Source organism: Triticum aestivum, chromosome 2A (genome assembly GCF_018294505.1).
Source record: "Triticum aestivum cultivar Chinese Spring chromosome 2A, IWGSC CS RefSeq v2.1, whole genome shotgun sequence".
Classification (NCBI taxonomy): domain Eukaryota; kingdom Viridiplantae; phylum Streptophyta; class Magnoliopsida; order Poales; family Poaceae; genus Triticum; species Triticum aestivum.
In genome coordinates, this window is record NC_057797.1 from 276,713,365 (window position 1) to 276,726,104 (window position 12,740).

Here is a 12,740-nt window from a genome sequence, read left to right on the forward strand (position 1 = left end):
GCGGGGGAAGACGTAGGCGGAGGGGAGTACGAGGGTTGACTTGTTCGGGTGCAGGGTGGGCCGATGGAGCTGCAGCCACCGGAGAATGTGTGGGAGTAGAGGGATGGCCTGGCCAACGCCATAGGCTATGATGGGTCACTGAGGCGTGCGTGATAGCACCGCCAGCCGCGGTAGGAAGATGATGAAAGACTGAACAAAATAAAGAAATACAAATGGATAGGTGGTTGGTCCCAGATGTCTATGTACGAGACCTGCTGGGTCCACCTGAGAAGGGGAATATCTTGTGAGGAAGGAGACTCAAATCATTGTATCCCACCGAACTAGTTACATACATAAGCAAATAGCCACTAAAAAAGCAAACATGTTAATGGGTTATTAGACGAAATATTTCGGACAAAACAGATAATTACAACACATAGGCTAATGCATGAAACACTCGGATGATAAAGGTGCTTAAACAGATAAAGTACATCATCTAGACCTTCCTCGCACACTTCATCATGACATTGCGGCTGTCCATGTACTCGTCGGATATGGAAAGTGGACACGCCCTCATGTCCAAGATCAACCTATACATGTCGTAGCATGCGTATATTTGTCCTTGGATGCGTAGGTTATGTAGGCTAGATTCAGAGGTGCCTCCCACATGTTCAGGTCCTTAGTATCATCGTCTTCTTTCATGTTGGCGTAGCAGGGGTCAATGATGGTCGCGGCGAGGTCAACCACGGAGTATTTCTCCTACCCGTTGCCGATGATCTTGTATTGCTCCTGGATGTTGATAAGCTTGTTGCACCAAATGGCTGAATCATTGTGTTCTTCCTTCTCTCTATCATAGTGAAGGTGCAGTCAGCGCTACCGATGAAATGGGTGAATGCTCCAGAACCTCTGATGGCCCTACAGCAGTGGTAGACGAGAACCTCGTCCCACACGCATACCTGGGTGACGGTGATCCACTGGTCCCTGTCAGGAGATGAATGGATGGGCACAAGGTCTAGTCCTGCAACCTTGTGCTTTCTCCTCCTGTACATACTTCTTGAGCTTGGCGAGGTAGAGCTTCACTGAGTCTGGATTGTTGGTGTACATCACATTCAACTTCATGCTGCCATGGATCTGAACAGCGAACTCAAAGGTGAACTCCTTGTTGAAATCCATATCCAGCAAGCTCACCCCTCAAATCGCCATTGGAGTCTCTTCAAGTGAACGAGTGGGTAGGAGGTGGCAGCAGTTTGTTTTACAGCTCTTGGGGAATTGGATTCAGTAGTAAACTTAGTGTGTACATCAGACAACAGTTACTACCCCTCCCTCGCCCGCTGCACGCCCAGTAGAACATGCAACCTTGGCGCCACTACAAGAAATATGTCAACTAGTGACCTTCTGTCAGTGACCCTGGAAGAATTGGTCATAGATCTATGACAATTTCAGACCAATTGGTCAACAGCTGTTCGGGGGGCTCCAAACCCTAAACTATAACGACCATTTTGGTCAGAAAGGTTGTAATTTCCTTACACGAAATGGTCATAAAGTAGATAGCACTGGTCCCCTGCCTTATTTCTAGCTGATCACGACCAATATAGATGGTCATAACCTTGTAAATTGTGGTGGGTTCCTATGACTAGGCGCCACCTCATCAGTTTTGCCTATGTGTCATGTCCATGTGGCAATTTTTGCCCCAGGTTTTGAAGCAACCTATATTTCTGTCATTCCCAAAATTCCCAAAAAAATCTCATAAATTCTTTGGGTCATATCTTCCTCAAATATGTAAAAAACCTTCCTTGCCTAGTTAAAAAATAATTCAACAATATTCATTTTCTGATTCTGTTCAAAACAACACTTTGTGAAGGAAGTACCACTTTGGGATGTCCAAATAGTATCCATTTTCTACGGTGCTTTCCTATGCCCAAATAACCATCCTCCACCAAATGCCAGCTCAATCCATTCATTATTTTGAGCCCAGCTTCAACATTCGTATTTATGTCCAGTGTGGTACTTTGCAAAGCAAGTACCACCTAGGCTCCTCCTTTTGAGCTAAAAATTTGTGAAGACGGTCTTCTTAGTAACTGATCATCATCAACCAAAACTCACGCCCATTAGCCATGTACAATCCCCGTACCGCTAATCAAACACTTGGCTGCTAATTCATGTTTGAGCATCGATCGGTCTCCTTGTGAGAATCTTATGTTGTAATTTTCTTCCTAGCACCTACCTGGGGAGTACCCAACCCACTAGACATGCCTAGGCCGCCCAGAACACATGGCAACACCACGGTCACGCGGTGACCACGCGGCGGGCATGCGAGTTTACGCGCTCTAGAGTTGGGGCCCTCGGCCACCGCCCAAACCTCGACGTATCGCCACCAAACCATGTATTTATGATTAAATAGGTACTTATGTAACTAGAAATGATTTTTGGAAAAAATAAATAGCAAACTATGAGGCAGCTGCAGTTCAAATTTGACCCGCTTCCAACTGAATCGGCGGAAATTTGTCTTTTTCATGAGAGGTGGATCAAAATTTTTTACACCCAACCATTTTGTCAATTGTGCATTAAATATGTCCTAGTATTTTAGAAAATTGATTTGGTCATATTTTGCAACAATTATTTGGGAGGTCCTTCACAAAAAAACCTCCTTTTGGGCAGTCGAAAAATGGAAAATGGCTTTTTCGTGTAAAAAAAATGAAAACTTCCTTAGGAAAAATTGTTTGCCATTCCAATATGCACCCTTGTGCGCAATATGAGATCGTTTGAACAAACTATGCCATGAATGTGGCCATAAGATTTATCATTTGGCTTGAAAGCCATTGATCTCCACACGTGATAGCTTGTTTTTGAGAACACTTTTTTAAAATAATTGCCGTATTACAAGTTTTTTATTTTTCCTGGGAACTTGGCCACATATAATGACACAATGCGAAGATTTCCCAATTTTTTCATTTTTTTGAATTTTTTATGCCCGTTTCAAAATGCGGTCAAAACGGCAGGAATGACCGTTCCTAGCTAGTGGTTGAATCTTGGAATTTTTTTGGTGTTTCAATGATTAAATAGACACTTATGTACCTAGAAATGATTTTTGGAGAAAATAAAGAGCAAACTACAAGGCAGCTATAGTTCAAATTTGACCCACTTCCATCTGAATCGGCGGAAATTTGTCTTTTTCACAAGACGTGGATCAAAACTTTTTACAGCCAACCATTTGGTCAATTGTGCATTAAATATGGCCTAGTATTTTAGAAAAATGATTTGGTCCAATTTTGCAACAATTATTTGGGAGGTCCTTCACAAAAAAAACCTCCTTTTGGGCACTCAAAAAATGGAAAATGGTTTTTTCGTCAAAAGAAAAAGAAAACTTTCTTAGGAAATATTGTTTGCCATTCCAATATGCACCCTTGTGCACAATATGAGATCATTTGAACAAACTATGCCATGAATGTGGCCATAAGATTGATCATTTGGCTTGAAAGCCATTGATCTCCACACGTGATAGCTCGTTTCTGAGAACACTTTTTTAAAATAATTGCCTTATTACAAGTTTATTATTTTTCCTGGGAACTTGGCCACATATAATGACACAATGCGAAGGTTTCCCAATTTTTTGATTTTTTTTAATTTTTTATCCCCATTTCAAAATGCAGTCAAAACGGCGGGAATGACAGTTCCTAGCTAGTGGTTGAATCTTTGAATTTTTTTATGTTTCTCTGATTAAATAGATACTTATGTACCTAGAAATGATTTTTGGAAAAAATAAAGAGCAAACTACAAGGCATCTACAGTTCAAATTTGACCCGCTTCCAATTGAATCGACGGAAATTTGTCTTTTTCACGAGAGGTGGATTAAAACTTTTTACACCCAACCATTTGGTCAATTGTGAATTAAATATGGCCTAGTATTTTAGAAAAATGAGCTGGTCCAATTTTACAACAAATATATTATAGGTCCTTCACAAAAAAACTTATTTTGGGCACTCAAAAAATGGAAAATTGATTTTTCGTGCAATGGAAATAAAAACTCCCTTTGTCAATATTTTTTGCAAATCCATGATGTAAACTTGTGAAAAATATGATATCATTTGAACAAATATTTGATAGGACTTTCAAAAAAATACTCATTTTGAGCACTGAAAAATGGAATGAAATTTTTATCTTGAATCGATCACGACCAATTTATATGGTCATAAGGTCATCAAATGGTTTGCTGCGTTCTGATTGGACCATGAGAATATCACGCGGATCACGCACCGTCGGAGGCTTCCATATCCGACGGCCCCAACCCACCCGAGCCGAAACCCTAGGTCTGTCCTCATGGCCATTTTCCACCCACCCCCACCTCCATTCTTTCTTTCTTCCTCTCCCTCCCCCCTCAGATCCTCACCCCTCTCCCTCGATGCAGATCACCCTCGTCCCCCTCGTCGCCGCCACCCACCCCTCTAAACCTCGCCGCCACCCACCTCCTCCGCCGCCCTCACTCTCCCCTCGTCTCCCTCGTCCTCGACGAACCTCGCCGCTATGCAGGGGCTGGGTTGTCGCCGCGTGCTGTTCCTACGGGTTGTCGCTGCGGGGCCGGCTCCCATGATTCGATCCTATCCTCTCTCCCGATCCCACCTGCCGGCGGCGACCTCCTCTCAACCAGCCCCGCCGCCGGCCTCCACACCCAACACAGCAGCTACCAGCTCAGGCCTAACCCCTACCCCGCGGCCATGGCCATGGCCCCGCCGCTAGGGTTTCTCACCCAGCCTTCCCTCACCGTCGCCCGCGCAGGAGGAAGGAGCCCGAGCCTCCAGTGGCCATGAGCGACGGCAAGGACACCCTCAACCTCTCCGCCCTCGGCGTCGCCATCCCCAACCCCGTAGGTTCGTTCGCCGCTCCTGCTCCCCCCTTGCTGTTGTTGCCGTTGATGGGGCGTTGTAACACCCCGGATGTAACTTTCCCAATTTGTACTCCAACTCTTGCCATTTCCGGCGTTAAGTTATATTTATTTCTCGGGTTCGGGTCTTTGTCTCTGTGTGTTGTTTCGTTTTCATGCATCTCATATCATGTCATCGTGTGCATTGCATTTGCATACGTGTTCATCTCATGCATTCGAGCATTTTCCCCGTTGTCCGTTTTGCATTCCAGCGCTTCGTTCTCCTCCGGTGGCCATTTCTAGATTTCTTTCATGTGTGGGGATTAAACATTTCCGGATTGGACCGAGACTTGCCAAGCAGCCTTGGTTTACTACCGGTAGACCGCCTGTCAAGTTTCGTATCATTTGGACTTCGTTTGATACTCCAACGGTTAACCGAGGGACCGAAAAGGCCTCGTGTGTGTTGCAGCCCAACACCCCTCCAATTTGGCCCAAAACCCACCAAACTCTGCTCCATGTCCTAGAGCGTTCGATCACGATCGTGTGGCCGAAAACTGCACCTCATTTGGACTCTCCTAGCTCCACTTATGCCCATAAATAGCACCCCTCCAAATTCGGATCTTCTTCCCCGTCCAAACCCTAGTCTAAAAAAAAGCAGATCTGCGCCGACGGACATGTCCGGGGCCTAGCCGGACATGTCGGCCGCCGCCTCTCGTCCACTCCGCACCCGCCACGTGGCGCAGCCGACCGCCGCCGCCGCCGGCCCGCGGAGGCCCGCGCCCGGCCCCCGACGCCGCGCTCCCGGGCCAGAGGACCGCCGCCGCCGCCTCCCTTCTTCCCCGACTCCGGAGGACCGCGCCGCCGCCCGCCCGAGCTCCTTCGCCGGCCGCCGCCGCCCGCCGCGGCCTCGCCCCGCCGCCCGGCCTCGCCACCGCCGCCCGGCCTCACCGCGCCTCGGATCCGGCCGGGCCCCGCCGTCCTCTTCCTCCTCCTCCCACGCCGGCCTTCTTCCCCGTCAAGTCCGGTGAGCTGCTACAGTAACTCCGGCGTGCATCGGGAAGCGTGCGGATCTGGATCCAGATCTGAGAAATTCATCTCGGTTGACTTTTCGTCCCTAACCCTAAAATTTTAGCGCATATTTTGACCGCCCGTAACTTTGCATCTGTAGCTCCGATTTGGGCATATTTTATATCAAAATGTTCGCCTCGACGAGTACATCATTTCATTCCATTGCATCATTTTCATTTGAGTTCATCTTGATGCCCAAAATGCTGCTAGAAGGAGGCTTCGTGAGTTAATTGTCAGATCTACTAGTTCATCTTAGACTTTTGTCATTTTTGCCATGATTATTGTGTGCATGATATGCCTGTGAGTCCTTCATATGTTTCGTTAAGGATTTTGTCTTCTTTCTAGAGGTGCAACCCATGCATTTTTAGGATGTGTGTGGTGACTTGTGCAAGCTTGCAAAGTGAGGCACCCGGTAAATCTGTTTTCAGGGACTTGGTTGTTTTCACTAATTCTGGGATTATTTAGTTCATGATGCCATATGTTCAGCTTGTTTCCTAGTGATCCGTGCCTCTTTTGAGGATGATCAGTAAAGGAGTTTTGTTAATCATGTTATGCTCTATCCATCCATGTCTTTGTTTGCAATTATGAAGCAACCTAGCTTGAGTCAATCGAGCTCTGCTTTTGCTTCATGGTGAATCTGGGCAGATCGTCAACTCGTTTGCGATTTTGCCGATGTTATTGTAGTTGATCCGTGCATGCTATGCCCTTGTTCTTGCCATGTCTAGCTTGTATTTTGTGCCTTCTTAATGGATGTATGCTTGCCTTGCCATGACTTGCACCGTAGTGAGTGCATCAAGCTCGTTTACATGCCTTCGTGAGTTATATTTCAGTATGTCTCAGTTTTCACTAAGTCTGAAAACTGATTGTGTTTTAGCTATGTTCGTGTGCCCGTTAGTATATTTTGTGAACCCTTTTGGCCCCAGGTCACTTTGGGTCTTTTGTTAAGCTTGTTGAGTAGCTCCATGCCATGTTCTTACTTGTCATGTTCAGGTCATGTATCATGTTGTTTTGCTGCTCCGAAGAGGGCTTTGTGATCTGAAATTTCAAACAAGTGTTAATTTAACTAAGTCTGGAATCTGTTTTGCATTTGCATTTTTGCCATGCTTGTTTGAACCTCATAATGGATGGATTGGCCGTCGCTCAGTGCTAGTCTTTTGTTAAGCATCTTGTGTGCATCCCTGCCATGTATTTCGTTGTCATGTTTGGTGGCTGTAGCATGTTCATTTTGTTGCAACTAGATGCCTACTTGCTGTAAATCACAGACCGGTGTCATATCTTAAAACGGTTGCCATTTCCAAACCGTAACTCCGATTCCGATGATCTTTATATCGTTTTCAAGCGATTTCATCCCCTCTTTCCAGTGGCACCCTTGGAATTCCAGGTTGAGGCCAGCTTCATGCATTTCCTATCATATCTTGCATTTTCCATCCCGCATCGCATCCCGCATAGCACACCATCTTTGCATCTTATTGTTTGAGCTTGCACGTGGTTGATTGTATCCTTGTTGCTTGTTTGTCTTTCTTGGGTAGAGCCAGGAGACGAGTTCGCTACCGAGGAGCCCGTTGAGTTTGCTTGTGAGGATCCAGTCAACTCTGACAACTGTGCAGGCAAGATGATCATACCCTCGAAATCACTACTATCTTTGCTATGCTAGTTTGCTCGCTCTTGCTATGCCATTGCTACGATGCCTACCTTTTGCTTGTTAGCCTCCCAATTGCCATGTCAAACCTCTAACCCACCATGTCCTAGCAAACCGTTGATTGGCTATGTTACCGCTTTGCTCAGCCCCTCTTATAGCGTTGCTAGTTGCAGGTGAAGTTTGGAGGCCGTTCCTTGTTGGGACATCTTTATTTACTTGTTGGGATATCATTATATTGCTATGTTATCTTAATGCATCTATATACTTGGTAAAGGGTGGAAGGCTCGGCCTCTCGCCTAGTGTTTTGTTCCACTCTTGCCGCCCTAGTTTCCGTCATATCGGTGTTATGTTCCCGGATTTTGCGTTCCTTACGCGGTTGGGTTATAATGGGAACCCCTTGATAGTTCGCCTTGATTAAAGCTTTTCCAGCAATGCCCAACATTGGTATTACCATTTGCCACCTAGCCTTTTCTTTCCCTTGGGTTCTGCAGACTCAAGGGTCATCTTATTTTAACCCCCCGGGCCAGTGCTCCTCTAAGTGTTGGTCCAAACTAGAGTCCTGTGCAGCGCCCCCTCGGGGAAACTCAAGGTTTGGTTTTAGTTGTATGGAGAGCTCATCTGAGTGTGCCCTGAGAAAGAGATATGTGCAGCTCCTATCGGGATTTGTCGGCACATTCAGGCGGTGTTACTGGTCTTGTTTTAACCTGTTGAATTGTCTTGTTGTACCGGGTTACCGAGTCTGATCGGTGTGTCTCGGGTGGAGGTCTATTCCTTCGCTGACCGTGAGAGCTTGTCATGGGCTAAGTTGGGACTCCCCTGCAGGGATTGAACTTTCGAAAGCCGTGCCCGCGGTTATGGGCAGATGGGAATTTGTTAATGTCCGGTTGTAGAGAACTTGAACCTTAATTAATTAAAATGAATCAACTGAGTGTGTTACCGTGATGGCCTCTTCTCGGCGGAGCCGGGAAGTGGACACGGTGTTGGAGTTATGCTTGCGCAGGTTGTTCTTCTAGATTCTCGCTCGCGCTTTGCCTCCTCTTCTCGCTCTCTTTTGCGTATAAGTTAGCCACCACATATGCTAGACGCTTGCTGCAGCTCCACATATACTTGCCTCATCCTTCCTATAAGCTTAAATAGTTTTGATCGCGAGGGTGCGAGATTGCTGAGTCCCTGTGGCTCACAGATACTATAACTCCAGATGCAGGTCCAGGTGATTCCGCTCCAGGTGACGAGTACGAGCTCAAGTGGGAGTTCGACGAGGACTCTCAGCGTTACTACGTGTCTTTTCCTGATGATCAGTAGTGGTGCCTAGTTGGGGTTCGATTCAGGGCCTTGTCGCATGTTGGGTTTTCTTCTATTTTGGCGCCGTAGTCGGGCCATGAGTGTTTGTATGATGGATGTTATTTATGTACTCTGATGTGACGTGGCGAGTGTAAGCCAACTATGTATCTCACCTTTTATCATATATTACATGGGATGTTTTAATGATTGCCTAACTTGCGACATTGCTTTCAATGCGGTTATGTCTCTAAGTCGTGCCTCGACACGTGGGAGCTATAGCCGCATCGAGGGCGTTACAAGTTGGTATCAGAGCCTTCCCCGACCTTAGGAGCCCCATTGCTTGATCGTTTTTAGAGGCCGAGTTGTGTCTAGAAAAATGTTTTGAGTCTTTAGGAATTATATATCGGAGAGCTTAGGAATTCTTTTTACTTCCCAGTCTCCTCATCGCTCTGGTAAGGCATCCTGACGTAGAGTTTTGACTCTTCTCTTCTCAAATTTCACTAAAAAAAATTTAGGATCACGCGAGTATCTTGGAATCGTTCCGATGGCTTATGATGAGAACATTGACTTGGTGCCTCCTGTCAGGGGTTTAGTGGAAGTGTCCCGGGGAGTTGAGCTCTGAGGTGTTGTCATCATAATTTTATCGTTGCAATTCTGGAATACTTGAGATATGTTCGCCGACATCGAAAATCTCTTTTATGCAGTTCGTTGGTGAGATAACCTCGACGCCACCCAGTACTGGGGCGGGAGTTCGGGAGTATCGCCATAACTTGTATAACGGATGCTTTTCGAAGGTTGAGGTAGATGGTTTCCGAAGTTTTCTTGGTTATGTGTTGAAGGATGGATACAGCTGGATGTAGGATTTGCTAGTTTGGGTGAGATATTATGCTTCCCCTGTATCCCCAACACCTGATTGCATAACCGGAAAGGTTCGGGAGTTTCATAGGTGGGAATTCTAGTAGCTCTAGTTCTTCTTCCACGGATATTGGTTTGAGATTGGGATTTCTTACCGATTATTCGTTCTTGATCCGTACCTTGTGGATTTATTTCTCTACCTTAATTCTACGTGGCTTCTCAATTTATGGATATGTGACCATTTGAAGAGGAATGCATTCGTTCATTTTGTTCGGATGTGAAGACTATATGTTGCAATTTTCATTCCGTTGGATTCAGCTTCAATATTTATCTGTCAATGTGCTAATGGTGGTCAACCTCTTCAGGATGGCTCCTCCAACGCGCACGACTCCGAATCCTGATCCGCCACCGCCTCCACCTCCTCCAGAGGCATGGCAAGCTGTGATGGCCGCAACCAATGCAAACACACAGCTGATCATGCAAATTCTCCAAGAGCGCAATCAAGGCAGTCAAGGGAATCAAGGCAGCAATCAGAGTCACTTTGCTACACTCAACCAGTTCCTTGCTAACGGGCCAAAGACTTTCAGCAATTGTGTTGAGGCAACCGATGCTGACGATTGGCTTGTGGATCTGTGTAAGCATTTCGAGTGCAGCAACGTCAGGCCTGAGGACTTTGTCAAGTTCGCTTCCTTCCAACTCAAAGATCAAGCTGCAGAATGGTTCCAGCAGTACAAGGATTCCAGAGGTGGACGTGTTATCACTTGGGATGATTTCCGTCGAGATTTCCGAGCTCATCATATTCCGCAGAGCGTGGTTGAAAGCAAGCGTGAGGAATTCCGCAATCTGAAGCAAGGCTCTTTGTCTGTCTATGACTACAACAAGTTGTTCCAGAAGCTTGCCCGCTTTGCCAAGCAGGACGTTCCTGATGAGAAGAGCATGATATATCAGTTCAGGGGTGGTCTCAGAGAAGATATTCAGCTCGCTCTTGTTCTCTTCGAGCCCTTGAGGTACGATTAGTTCTACAACATGGCACTGAAGCAAGAGGCTGCTCAGTTGAGGTGTGATGCTTCCAGGAAGCGAGTCAGAGATGTTACTCCTTCTTCCTCTACTCAAGTGGCCAAGCAGCAGAAGTTTTGGCTTCCTCCTCCTCCGTTCCGTCAGCCGTATCAGCAGAAGAGCAAAGGTGGCAGTGGTTCTTCCCACCCACCCAACCCAGGCTTTCAGAACAAGACTTCGTCTCAAGCTCCAAGATCGAGTGCTCCGTATCACCGTCCGCTTTCAGAGGTCACGTGCAACAAGTGCCAACAGAAGGGTCACTATGCCAACAAGTGTCTCAACCAGAGGCGTCTTCCTCCTCCTCCTCCTGTCAGATCGGCAAGTACAGCTGTGGTCAAGCATAACCCCAAGTACGCCAAGGTCAATATGGTGAATGCAGCCCAAGCAGAGGACTCGTCAGATGTGATGATGGGTAACATTCCTATTAACAATGTTCCTGCAAAAGTTCTTTTTGACACGGGTGCATCGCATTGCTTCATTTCCAAACCGTTTGCATCAAAGTATGAGTGTGATTATCAGTATCTGCAAAGTTCCTTGCAAATTGTGTCACCGGGCAAGCAGATGACAGCTAACACCTGCGTCCCTGAGGTTACTATCACATTGGGTGACTACAAGTTCCTTTCTTCCCCAATTGTTCTTGGTAACTCGGATATCGATCTTATTCTCGGGATGGATTGGCTTTCTAAGCACAAGGCTCAGCTTGATTGTGCTGCCAGGCAGATTCAGTTGACTCATTCGTCTGAGGATGTAATTGTCTTTGCCGCTCGGGATAATACTATCCGTCTGTTTTCTCTCAATGAGAAGGGTGAATTGGATGCCATCTCTCAAATTCCAGTCGTTTGCGAATATCAAGACGTCTTTCCAGAAGAGCTCCCAGGAATGCCTCCGCACCGGCCAGTTGAATTCGTTATTGAACTTGAGCCTGGCACGGAACCTGTGTGCAAACGTCCTTACAAGCTCGGACCTGAAGAGTTGAAGGAGCTGAAGAAGCAACTCGATGAGCAAGAAAGAATGGGTCTCATCCGGCCTAGTACTTCTCCGTGGGGTTGTGGTGTTCTTTTTGTGAAGAAGAAGGATGGAACGGACCGACTTTGTGTTGATTACCGTCCAGTGAACAAGAAGACCATCAAGAACAAATACCCACTTCCCAACATCAATGAGCTGTTCGAACAACTCAAAGGTGCCCAAGTATTCTCCAAGCTTGATCTCCGTATGGGTTATCACCAGATTCGCATTCGTGAAGAAGATATTCCCAAGACAGCATTCAGAACAAGCTTTGGTTCATATGAATACACTGTCATGTCTTTTGGCCTCGCCAACGCTCCTCCGACGTTCTCTCGCATGATGAACTTCATCTTCAACGCCTACACCAATGACTTCGTTTTGGTCTATCTCGACGACATTCTGGTTTTCTCCAAGAACAAGGAAGATCATGCCAAGCACTTGCGTTTGGTTCTTGATAAGCTCAGGGAACATCAGTTCTATGCCAAGTTCTCCAAGTGTGAATTTTGGCTCGATGAGGTTCTTTATCTTGGTCATATCATCTCTGCCAAGGGCATTGCTGTGAATCCTGAGAAGGTGTCTGCAATTGTGAATTGGGAACCTCCTCAGAACGTGAAGCAACTCCGCAGTTTTCTCGGTCTCGCAAGCTATTGCCGAAGATTCGTTGAAAACTTTTCTAAGATCGCGAAGCCTCTCTCAAATCTTCTTCAGAAGCACGTCAAGTACGTTTGGTCTCCGGAGTGTGATATTGCTTTCAACACTTTGAAAGAGAAGTTGATCACTGCTCCAGTTCTGACTCCGCCTGATGAATCCAAGCCATACGAGGTCTTTTGTGATGCCTCTCTCCAAGGTCTTGGCGCAGTTTTGATGCAAGAGAAGAAAGTTGTTGCTTATACATCTCGCCAGTTGAAGCCTAATGAGAAGAACTACCCCACTCATGATCTCGAGTTGGCGGCAGTTGTGCATGCTCTGTTGACTTGGAGACATCTTCTATTGGGAAGA